Source organism: Arachis ipaensis, chromosome B04, assembly GCF_000816755.2.
Source record: "Arachis ipaensis cultivar K30076 chromosome B04, Araip1.1, whole genome shotgun sequence".
NCBI classification, from domain to species: Eukaryota; Viridiplantae; Streptophyta; class Magnoliopsida; order Fabales; family Fabaceae; genus Arachis; species Arachis ipaensis.
The window spans coordinates 107,930,500-107,943,688 of NC_029788.2; the positions used below are offsets into that span (position 1 = coordinate 107,930,500).

At 39.9% G+C, this 13,189-nt stretch overlaps 1 long non-coding RNA gene across 2 annotated transcripts; it reads right to left on the reverse strand.

Annotated features, from left to right (window-relative positions):
- On the reverse strand, positions 4,515-5,023 carry LOC110271171. 2 transcript variants are annotated; one of them, XR_002361566.1, is made up of 3 exons: positions 4,860-5,023; positions 4,667-4,780; positions 4,515-4,586 (listed from the first exon to the last, which is right to left on the reverse strand). It is a non-coding gene; the product is annotated as an uncharacterized LOC110271171 (long non-coding RNA). The 2 variants fall into 2 exon arrangements; XR_002361567.1 differs by having other exon boundaries at positions 4,572-4,586; positions 4,663-4,780.

A 13,189-nucleotide genomic window follows, 5' to 3' on the forward strand; every position in this document is an offset into this window, starting at 1 on the left:
TTACCAACTATTTTAATCATCCAAGATCCAACACATGGCAAATCCTAATTGACTAAACCTTAATCCCTTAGTAATTTAGTCTCCTCTAAGCTAATCAACTGTCAATTTCTAGATCACTTAATGTAGATTAAAGGGTTAAGTCCAATTCTTATTTATTGGCCACCAAAACCCGAATTACCCAAATATAGGAGAATTATATGTCATGTATCTCGTTAAATCTAGGTAATTAGTGATTTAGGAGGAACTACTTTCAAGCTATTATTCAAGTGAGTTAAATTTTCCAAGAATCAATAAGAATTCATGTAGAAAAAGAGTTATTTTTCAATACACGCAAATTCATAAGATGAAGAACGAAAGTAATTCTTGAATTTAAAAGACTACAATAATTAAAATCGAGTGTTAATATTATTAATCCATAGAATAAACAAAGCTCCTAACTTTAAGAAAGGAGGTTTAGTTGCCCATGCGTCAAAGAAAAGCTAGGGTGTCAAAAGTGTGTAAAGTGCAGAATGAGGTAGAAGAGAGAAGAGAGGAGCCCAAAGGGCTAAATCTTTTCCCTTTTATATCTAACCGAATTGATTTAAAAATAAAATAGAAGAAATAAAATAAACTAAAATAAAATAAAATAATATCTCAAACCCTAGAAGATTATGTTTAGTATTAATAATAAACAAAAGAAAATAAAATAAAACTAATTATTAACGAAATCTTCATCCAACAAATCCGTCCTTGAAATCCATGTATGCGGTGCTGGTGCTAAACACCAGGCTCGACATTTAGCACCAGTGAGGCAGAGAAAATTGTGGAGTTTTGCGGTCCTCCTGGCGCTAAACGTTAGGCTCGGCGTTTAGCGCTGAGGAGGCAGAGAGGATTGCGGGCGTTGCACGAATTGCAAAGCTCCTAGCACTAAACTCTAGGTTGGGGCGTTTAACACAAACTAGTCAGAGACCTTGCAAGCACCACGAGACACCAGCTTGGCAGATTCACTTTTCTTCTTTTTCTTCTGCACGAACTCTGCCAAACTCGCCCGAATTTTTTCTGAAACAAATAAAACCACAATCTGCCTCAAAGTAGCATCCAAACAGGCTTCAAACACTAAAATCTCAATAAAACTTAATAAATTCATATATAAAATAATAAGAAAATAAAGAAAAGATGCTCACACATCACTTCTCTCTATAGAATTATGAATTAAAATATATTCAAAAACCAAAACCTCAAAACCACTTCATCTCTTTCAAATTTCATCTTTAAATATTTATAGAATCTTATACTTAGGGGTCTTTTCAGACCCAAAATGCGAGCCCTCATACCACCTAACACAGACATGTGATGGCCCTGTCACGTGCGCATCAAATCCTCGCCTGTGTGGCTTCTTGTTGCATGCGTGGCCCCAGTTTGAGTGGACTCCTTGCTTTGTATTTCCTTCCTTCTTTGGCCATGTTTCATGCTCCCACTCGACCCTAATTTAACCTAAAACACTAACAAATATATCAAGGTACCAAATAGATGAATAAATATAAAAAATATTCAAATTATGGCCAAAACACATTAATCTCAATTAGAAACAATGATCACAAATGTAGTCAATTAAGCACACAAAGCATAAAAAAATTGCATAGAATCCCTTAAAATGCACATAATTAGATTTCATCAATTCTCCCACACTTAATCTATTGGTTGTTCTCATACAATAATCCCTAAAAGACAAGAGAATTTAAAGAGAAAAGCTAATATCTAAAGAATATAAAAGGCTCAAAGTGTTTAACTAGGAAGTGATGTAATGAGTAGGCTATATGGTAAGTCTCTCTAAAATAAACAAGGCCTCAATCATATTAAATACATGCATGCAATGATAATTAAAATCTAAGAATGAGATAAGATAGGATTACAAATGCTAGAAGAGAATAAAATCACACAAGAAGTGAATATATAAATGGTATATAAATATACCACTTCTGGCTCAAAAGGACACGTGTATAAATTCCATGTTCAATCAAAAGCAAGAACAACAAGTGTAACACCCTAACTATCAAAATGTCACGCTTCTGGCTGTGCCACTCTGATAACTCGGGTATTATAACTCTTAAAATATTTAATATTAAAATATAAGCCTGTTTAAATCTTAAACCAAATTTTCAAAACATACATCCATACTTTTCAATACAATTTACAATAGTTACATATAATACATATATATATACATCATACCAATATATAAACTTCACATATCAAAACTCCTATCCTTCTTGCAAAACATGTAAGGTTAAAGGCGAGTGAAACATAAATACTAAAACAATACAAAAATATCGTCTAACAAAAAAGAAACAAGCTCTTCCGAACTTCGTCGTCCATAACCTGAAAAGGGAAAAACCTGTAGGGGAGTGAGAACATCGTCCTCGAAAGGGTTCTCACCGTAGGGTTACAGAATTGCTATAATAAGATACGATAATAAAACCGTTTTTAATGTACAGTGACTAATAACCGCCTTATGCCTCTTTTCAAAACCAAAGATTTAATAGTCAAAATCCGAAATCCTTTCTAAAAGGGAAAGCTGTTAATTTCTCATAAATCCAAAAGCCTTTTTTTTTTAAGGTTTTTCCCTAGACAGCATGAATGACCAAACTGTTCCAAGCATAGATTCATTAAGTCTATGCTGAACCAGTTTAGTTTTTCATACTTTCCTAAACCAAAAACACAAACCAAACACAGCATTCAGCCCATCTCATAATCAACCACGGCCCTAGGCCCAAGCAACTCAATCAACCACTAATTCATCACAATCCAACCAATTCTCAGTCACAAACACAAGTAAGAAGTTCAAACACAATCAAACAATTATATCAAGTAGAGCAATTAGCAATTAAACGTAACTATTCACATAGGCAAATCAATTATAATATACACACCCAAACAATGTCATATAAATGCATATGATGCATGCCTGTCCTACTGGCCATGAGCTCATGCGTCGGTTATGTTGCCAGACCCGACTCGGATAAGCGGGATTAAACCACCATCCTTATCCGTAGGTTCCACAAGCAAGCGGGATTAAACCACCATCCTTGCCCGGAACACGCAAGCGGGATTAAACCACCGTCCTTGCCAAATAATTTATCAATATGTGAGCGGGATAAAACCACCATCCTCACTGCAGGCGGGACAAAACCACCATCCCTGCACAACGGTTTACGCACTGAGCAAGCAGGATTATACCACCATCCTTGCCAGGCCAAAAATCCTCATTATATTCTCAGCAATATCTACAGTCAATCAGACTTAATCTTATTTCAAAAATCATTCTTGGCCCACTTACTTTCAAATCACAAACATATTCAGTTCACATCTTGCCAAGAACCATTTTGCTAAAATAAGTTTTCTTTTCAAAACTTCCAAACCACTTCAAAACCATGTCAACTTAAAATCTCTTCTAAACTACTCAAAATCATTCATTTTCAAACCGATCGCTCAATCACTTTAAAGTCAAAAGTTATTAATTAAAACTCACGGCAAGGTCTCAAGACTTTAGGGGAAAAACCAACGACTTCATTTCCATAAATTCAGTAAAGATTCTTAAAAATCATTGTTTTCTTAATTTAATTTATACAAAGGAAGTTTCTATACCCATTTAAAACCAAATCATAGAAATCAGAAATTTCGAACCAAATTCGAATCCAAAATCAATCTCAATTTCATTCTTGAAACCAATTCTTTCAACCTTTTCCAAGAACCTCACAAAACGACATCACCCAATCAAAGTCCCTTTTTCTTGTAATTTCATTAAAGTTCCTCTGAACGAAATCCGTAAGTCCAACTTAAAACATAAGCCCTTTTTATATGTAAAATCGATCTTAAAACATAATACTTTCCTTAAGTGCTTTAAAATCGTAAAGTAATCCTTTTCTGAACAAATCGAACTCAAGATATGTTTTTCTCAAACAGATTAAATTCAAAACATAACTTTTTCCTTAATAAATCAAGTAATACGATTTCTCAAGATTAAACTTTTCTAAATAACATTTCAACAAGGTTTCAGATTTTATAGAAAATTCGGCAACATCTCCCCTAAAACCTGGACTTTGCCACCCTTTTCGGGTCCCAACCAAACCAATCCTCAACTCTTTCCAACAGGTTCAAGACCAAATCAGTTTCCAATAAACAAAATTCGGACTTTTAAATATCAAAAATCATTTCAAGCCAAAGCAATAAAAAATCTCAATTTTAACAAAATTAGACATCTCAATCAAGCAGACAATCATATTCAGCCAAGACAAATCAGACAATGCATAAGACTTACATAGTCACCAGAAAAGCATTTCGCTCATCATATCAATTTATAACAATTCCACTTTAAAATAAATTAGTTTTATAAAAACCCCTACCTCGGTAAGCAAAACCATAATCCAAACGTGTCAACTGAGCTCTTTTCTCTCAGCCCGGAATCGAGAATAGGTGGGGGAAGAAAACCGCAACGGCTCCGACGAGCTCCAGCAGCGATCATAACTCCGGTGACAGCGGCTGTAACAACATCAATACTGACCGTCCCCGCAGCAGCCACAACCTCTAAACATAGCCTTAGCTCAATCCTAAAACATTAATGTTGCGTAAACTCAATAGTCTATAACAGAATAGCAACTAAAAGAGTTTGGAACAAGGAACGACTTACTGGGCTTACAAATAATTGAGAAAATGGAGCAACAGCAGCTCTGGTGACGACACAGCACCTTGATGTTGTATGCTACAACCATAAAACTCAGCAATCAAGACCCGGAACTCGATCCTATGACACCAAAACCTTAGATCCTTAACTAACTTAGAACAGAAATACTAATTCATAGGTTTCGGAATGCATTGTTTACCCAAACAAGGACGAACGGCTGAATTGAAATAACGGTAACTCCAATGGTGGTTCCGGTGATCACTGCCATGTTCCCAGTGACCCGAACGGCGACAACGACGGTGCAGCAGTTCAGAACAACAAGCAGCGGCGGCGGAGAGCTGAAATAGACATGCAGTGACGATAAAGGTTCCCGGAATCCAAAAGAATAGAAGCCAAGCTTAAATCCCTTACCGGTAATGCATACTCCGGCGGCGGCAGCGGGGTTTCGAGCTGCATAAGCGGCGGTGGCTGGCGTGGGTCTCTCCTTTCTCTCCTCTGCTCCCGTGCCTTCTATCTCTCTCTCTCGCTCTGTGTGACCCGACGGCTTCCCCCTCGACGACACGGCGGCGGCAGACACGGCTGGGAGGTGCAGCGACCGCGGCTGGCTTCGCGTTGGACGACGGCGACAGGAAAGGCGAACAGCGGCGACGAAGGCGCGGCGGCTCCAAGCCCGCGGCCTCCCTTCACTCGTGAGCCATCTCTCTTCGCGATCTCAACAGCGACGGCGAGCAGAAACCGCAGCTTCCTGGACGGCGGCGGCGGCGCAAGCAGCAGGACGCAGCGGCAATGACGATCTGCGAGGATGGCGCGACCGCCTCCACCAGCACTCCCCTCTCTCGGATCTCCCTCTTCTCTCTTCCCTTTCACCCTATTCTTTCTTTTTTGTCTCTGTTTATCTCTTTCTCCCTCAGCGTTTTCTTTCTTTGTTTCCTGAAACACTTAGGTCTAGGCTTGGGGAAGGGAAGGCGGTGGGGTAGAGGGTTAGGACTAGGGTAGTTTAGGTAATTTTAGTAAACTTAGGGGTATAGAGTATTAATTGAAAATCTAGTTTAATCCTTTAGGGACTTACAAGTATTATTGTTGACATTTATCTCTCATTCCTAAATCTTGTATCCTTCTGAGTAGACTCGAGAATTGTTTTGATATCACGTGCGACTTGTAGACGTAGTAACGCGATACGTTAGTTCTTTAAGACGTGATGTGCATACGGAAGTTGAAGCGATAGGTGTGCAACGTATGAGTTGTGGGCGTTTTGTTCCTTGCAAACGGGTTTGTGGTTGTCAGGCTTGTGATCAAATTTGGGGTTTGTGAAGTGCTTGATGGAGTTGGAAAGTTGAAACTTTGAGGTTGATATGAGATTAGTGTGCGGAGGTTGAGCACGTCGTTTTGACTCCATCCTGTTTGATAGCCTTTGATGCCTTGCCCTTCTATCACATGATTGACCCATGTTATCTTTTGCATTGAGCCTACCTTGTAACGTTTGCTTTGCAATCACACTCCTACCTTTACATCATTATGCTTATGACAATCAAAGTATTTGAAAATCGTATATAAGATTGTATTTTGAGATATTTTTGCTTCTTCCTTAAATGTGTTCAAGGGTGAACTGTTATGGAATTTCTTTCATTTTGTATCAATTTTCGAGGGCGAAAATTTTTATAAGGTGGGTAGAATGTAAGACCCAGAATCTTTGAAAAGTCTTATTATGATCAAGTCTCAAATCCTACCGTTATTTATAGCCTTAATTTCAGAGATTATTTTATTAAAGATAATTAAGGCAAGTTTTGATTTATTGGATTTGAGATAAGTTATGATTATTATCCACTTTTATAATTATTGGATTATTTTCTATAGTTAAAGTATAAGGTTGATAGTTATGAAATAATAAGGATTTTATATGATTTGGATTAGATAAGTAATATTTTAAATATTATTACTGCTATTTTGGAAAATGAAAAAATTAAGTATATTATTTCTAATTTTTAGATTTGGGCATTTTATTGAAAATAATTTGTGAAATTGATGAGCAAATAGTATTTTCTATATACATCTAGTGTTGGATTTAATTTGGGTTTCAATTACTCTATTCCCTAATTTTAGTAAAGTTACCAAAGTGCCCTTAACCCTAATTTTTGAAAATGAAACCCTAACCCATGACCCGGTTCCCTTTAGCCACACCCCCAACATTTCCTTGCTCTCAGCAGCGGCAACACACGCTGAGTTTCCTCTGTGTTCCTGAAAGAATGAATCAAAGAAAGAAAGAAAATAAACGAAGGGGAAGGGGAAAAGCAGGGAAGAGGAGAGGAGAAAAGGAATGACGTCGCCGGCGAGCATCACTGCCGCCGCGCCATCGTGTTGACGTTGTAGGAAAGGAAGCCGCGACCCATTGCCACGGGATGGAGGAGAGAACGCGCGCGCAGGGGGAGGAAGGGTCCAGCCTCGTCGCGCCGCCTCTGCTGTCCGTGCTACTGTCGTCGTCCAAGCTCGTCACCGCCAGTTGCGTCGTCGCCGTCTCTGCCCAGCACCGCCGCAGATGATGGGTCGTCGAGAACTACCACCGCTGCTGCCATCTTCATGGGGCTTGAGTTGCTGTGGTCGCTCCTCGCCGTGAAGCCCGTCGCGAGCGCCGCTGTCAGCATCGTGCTCCCTGGTGCCATCGAGGAGCCACTATGACTGCCTCTCTCTCTGCTGCCAAGGTCCTCCGCCGCTGGGTACAGAGAAGGGCAGCGCCGTGCAAATCAAAGAAAGGAGATGCCTTTCTGCCTCTGCTCCTGGGTTTTGGAATCTGATCAGGACGCCGCTGCCACCATCTGAGCTCGCTGCTGCTGATGATGGTAAGCCCAAATCGCCGCTGGCAAAAAGGGGTTCAGGCCGCCGCAGGTGTTGCCGCTGGAGAAGGGAGCTGTGCCTCTGTGTTCCTGGTAGCCGGGAGTGGTTTCGTGACTTCTGGGACCACCGCCGAAGCCTCTGGCTGTTTCTGCCGTCACCGGAGAATCCTGCCGGCAAGGTTTTAAGTATTGGGTTTCGTTTCTCCTGAGTTTTCGGAAACATTACAATCACTGTATATTGATTTCAGTCGCCGGAGTCTGATCACCGTTGCCGCCTAAGATGGCTTCTGGGGCTGCCGCCGAACCGGTTCGGAGACCGCCGCTGTTTCGGTTCAGCCGTTCCTTTGGTTCGGTAAGCGTTTCGATCTGAAAGCCCTCTAGTTACTGCTCTATTATACGTTGAGGAGTTGTAGCATTTGTTGTTATGAGAGTTAATCTCGGTTATTATATATTGCGATTAGAGTCGTTGTGGTTGCTGAGAAAACGGTTTGGAGCTGAGGTTTTGGTAGCCGGGATTTTGATTGTTGATTTCGGGTCGAGGCGGAAAGGACTCTGTGATGCGTTTGAGTTATGGAATTTGCGTTTTGAGGTAGGGGCGCTCCAAAAACTATATTTCTATATGTTGGAATTATTACATATGGATACTGATGTGAGAAAATGTGTATTTGGTGATTGTATCGGCCTTATGTATTATTTGTTTTTGAAAAAAGGTATAAGACGGTTATTAATCACTGGTACGGTTTATCTTCACGTATCCTATTACAGTAATTCCTAAAAACCCACTACCGAGAACCCTTTCGAGGATGATGTTCTCACCCCCCCTACATTTTTCCCCTTTCAGGATATGGGCGCAGAAGTCACGAAGAGTTTATTTAGTTGTGGTTGAAATGCTCTGTATTGCTTTAGACTATTATTTATACCCTCGCCTTTATCTTGAGATATTCTGTAAGAGGGATAGGAATTGTATTGTCTAATGCTTGTAATATTATTTATATATATATGTGTATATATATATGGATGTACTCTTTATGAGCTTTTGAAAGTTGTATGGTATTTGTGGATGTACGTTATCGAACGAAAGTATTTTTGGGAACGGTATTGCGGTTTAAAGTTTTAAACAGGCTCATATTCTAGTATTAAATAATATAAGTGTCGTCGTAATGTCCGAGCTATCAGAGTCGCGCAGCCGGAAGCGTGAGCTTTGGTAGTTATGGTTGATGTGCTTTGATGATTTTCCAATTGATGTGCTTCCAGTTGCGTTGGAAAGCTGACATTCAGAGCTTTCCAACGATGTATAATAGTCCATATTTGGCATGAAATTGAGGCACAAGTAAAATGCATCTTTAAGGGCAAAAAACAAGCAAAAATAGAACAAAGTGGCTTCACCAAGGTTCGAAGGGGGAGACACAAGGAAAACAAGGAAAGCAAAATAGCGCTCAGTTCACTTTCTCAACTGAGCTTTATCGGGCTCCCACTCATGAAAATGCAAGAAAAAGGCTCACAAAAGTGCTTCCACCAAGGTTCGAACTTGGAAACATGAAGTCCAAAGCAAGGCGCTACACATGGGGAGCTCAGTTGGTTTTCCCAACTGAGCGCTACATTCCCCCATCACTCACATTTTGGCGCAACACTTTGGCACACCAAGGAGCTGTGATGCGCGCAAGTGACATGGCCAAGGATGCCATGACGCACACAACTTTTGACACGGCCAAGACATAGAGCTCAGTTCAAAATTCCAACTGAGCTCTAGTGTCATGCAACATGGGCAAGGCTGAACGCGCACCAAATTAAGCAAGCAAGGCAACATTGGGTGCTCAGTTTGGTTTTCCAACTGAGCCGTCCCTGGGAGGTGCAATATTGGGCCAAAATTCAACCAAAATTCTAATTAAAATCAATTCTTCACCAAATTGAATCAAGGCCAACCAAACCCATCTCTCTTCAAATCCAAAGCAAGCAAAGCCCACATCATCACTCAAAGGCACAAGAACAAGCTAGAATTAGGATTTTCATTTAATTTGTTTTTCATTTCAATTTCATTTTGTAAAGCCTATATAAGGCATCATTTTCATCTTTGTAAAAGGGAGCTCCATTAGAAAGAATAGTTGGAGAGCTCCATTAGAAAGTATTAGAGGCTAGCTCCATTAGAGAGCTCTCTCTTAGTTTTCATTCTTGTCCTGAATCTTGGGTTGAGAATTGAAGAAATTCTGTTTCAATCTCACCTTGAGATCTCTTGTTTATTTTTCTGCATAACTTTAGAAATTGTGATTTGAATTCAAATTCTATTTACTGCCTTCTTCTACTTCTTTTGCACTTTACTACTCCATTTTCTTTTGCAATTGTTTTTGGGTGGATCAAGGAAGGATTTGAGATCTAGACTTGTTTTCTAGTCTCTTCCACTCCTGAGATCTTCAACATCCTTTTAATTGCTGCAAATTAAGCATCAGTTTTTCTGTTTTCATTCTTCAAGCATTTTTGCTTTTCTGTTTAAGAGCTACTTCAATTCAACTCACCTTTTACTCTTTTGTTTGTTGCAATTTACTTCTTCTTGTTTAATTTTTGCATTTCCAGCACCAAATTCAATTTACTTTCAAGCAATTTAATTCTTCTGCACTTGTTTGGCATTTCACATTTCTGTTCATGAAGGAAGTGACCAGATTACTTGAGGCAGATATCATCTACCCTATCTCAGACAGTGAATGGGTAAGCCCAGTACAAGTGGTGCCCAAGAAGTCTGGCGTCACTACAGTGAAGAATGAGCAAGGAGAGCTCATAGCAACTAGAGTGCAGAACGCCTGGAGGGTCTGCATTGACTACAGGCGCCTCAACCAGGCTACCCGCAAGGATCACTACCCCCTGCCATTTATTGATCAGATGCTTGATCGTTTGTCAGGTAAATCACACTACTACTTTTTAGATGGTTACACAGGATATTTTCAGATCCATATAGCTTCTGAAGATCAGGAAAAAACCACTTTTACATGCCCCTTTGGAACGTATGCATACAACAAGATGCCTTTCGGCTTATGTAATGCACCGGCTACTTTCCAAAGGTGCATGATGAGTATTTTCTCAGATTTTCTTGAGAACTGTATGAAAGTTTTCATGAATGATTTTAGTGTGTATGGTGATTCTTTCAACCTTTGCTTAGATAGTTTAGCTAGAGTATTAGACCGGTGTGTTAGTTCAAACCTTGTATTAAATTTTAAAAAATGTCATTTTATGGTTAAACAAGGTATTGTTCTAGGACACGTTGTTTCTAATGCTGGTATCTCTGTAGATCCAGCAAAGGTAAATGTCATTTCTAGTCTCCCTACCCCTCCTCTGTGAGGGAAGTCCGTTCGTTCCTTAGTCATGCAGGTTTCTACCGGATATTTATCAAGGACTTCAGTAAGGTAGCATTGCCCTTATCCAGACTGCTGCAGAAGGATGTTGAATTCGAGCTGAGTGAGGACTGTATGGAAGCGTTTGATAAGTTGAAGATCGCCTTGACTCAAGCTCCAATTGTGAGAGGACCAGACAGGAGCCAGCCTTTTGAGATTATGTGTGACGCCTTCAACCAAGCAGTAGGGGCGGCGCTGGCCCAGCGTGCAGGTAAGAACCCTTTTGTAATTGTTTACGCCTCTAAGACATTAGACGCTGCTCAGTCTAATTACACTACCACTGAAAAAGAGCTCCTGACTATTGTTTTTGCTCTGGATAAATTCTGAGCCTATTTACTTGGTACTAATGTGGTAGTGTACTCAGACCATGCTGCTCTAAAATATCTATTAGCTAAAAAAGAGTCCAAACCAAGGCTAATACGTTGGATATTGCTACTACAAGAATTTGATTTAGAAATTAAGGATAGGAGTGGTTCCCAGAATTTAGTGGCGGACCACTTGAGTCGCCTTGAGCACATTAAGACTGACTCCACTCCTATCAATGATGCTTTTCCATTTGATAGCTTGCATGCAATATTCGAAGTAGTTCCTTGGTATGTGATGAGCGGATAATTTATACGCTTTTTGGCATTATTTTTAGTATATTTTCAATAGATTTTAGTTAGTTTTTATTATATTTTTATTAGTTTTTATTTAAAATTCACTTTTATGGACTTTACTATGAGTTTCTGTGTTTTTCTGTGATTTCAGGTATTTTTTGGCTGAAATTGAGGGACCTGAGCAAAAATCTGATTCAGAGGCTGAAAAAGGAATGCAGATGCTGTTGGATTCTGACCTCCCTGCACTCGAAGTGAATTTTTTGGAGCTACAGAAGCCCAATTGGTGCGCTCTCAATTGCGTTGGAAAGTAGACATCCTGGGCTTTCCAGCAAAATATAATAGTCCATACTTTGTCTAATATTTGATGGCCCAAACCGGTGTTCCAAGTCAACTTAAGAATTCTAGCGTTTAACGCCAGAACTGGCATAAAAGCTGGAGTTAAACGCCCAAACTGGCACAAAAACTGGCGTTTAACTCCAAGAAAAGTCTCTACACATGAAAGCTTCAATGCTCAGCCCAATCACACACCAAGTGGGCCCCGGAAGTGGATTTTTTACACTAAACACCCTAGCTTACTCATTTTATGTAACCCTAGGTCACTAGTTTACTATAAAAACTACTTTTAGTAATTCATCTTGTACCTCATGACATTCTACACGTTTCATATTGTATCTTCTACGGCATGAGTCTCTAAACCCCATTGTTGGGGGTGAGGAGCTCTGCTGTTCTTCATGAATTAATGCAATTACTACTGTTTTCCATTCTATCACGCTTGCTTATATTCTAAGATATTCATTCACACTTCAACCTGATGAATGTGATGATCCGTGACACTCATCATCATTCTCACCTATGAACGCGTGCATGACAACCACCTCCGTTCTACATGCAATCAAGCTTGAATGTGTATCTCTTGGGTTTCTAATCTAAGATTGGAACCTTCGTGGTATAGGCTAGAATTACTGGCGGTCGTTCCTGAGATCTGGAAAGTCTAAACCTTGTCTGTGGTATTCCGAGTAGGATCTGGGAAGGGATGACTGTGACGAGCTTCAAACTCGCGAGTGTTGGGCATGTGACAGACGCAAAAGGATCAATGGATCCTATTCTAACATGATCGAGAACCAACAGCTGATTAGTCGTGCGGTGACAGCGCATTTGGAACATTTTCACTGAGAGGACGGGAAGTAGCCATTGACAACGGTGATGCCCAACATAAAGCTTGCCATGGAAGGAGCCTTGCGTGCATGAAGAAGAAGACAGTAGGAAAGTAGAGATTCAGAAGGCAAAGTGATGAGCGGATATTTTATACGCTTTTTGGGGTTAATTTCATATAGTTTTGAGTATGTTTTAGTTAGTTTTTAATCTATTTTCATTAGTTTTTAGGAAAAATTCATATTTCTGGACTTTACTATGAGTTGTGTGTTTTTCTGTAATTTCAGGTATTTTTCTGGCTGAAATTGAAGGAGCTGAGCAAAAATCTGATTCAGGCTGAAAAAGGACTGCTGATGCTGTTGGATTCTGACCTCCCTGCACTCAAAGTGGATTTTCTGGAGCTACAGAACTCGAAATGGCATGCTTTTAATTGCGTTGGAAAGTAGACATCCAGGGCTTTGCAGCAATATATAATAGTCCATACTTCGCACAAGGATAGATGACGTAAACTGGCGTTCAACGCCAGTTCTCTGCCCAATTCTGGCGTCCAGCGCCAGAAAAGGATCAAAA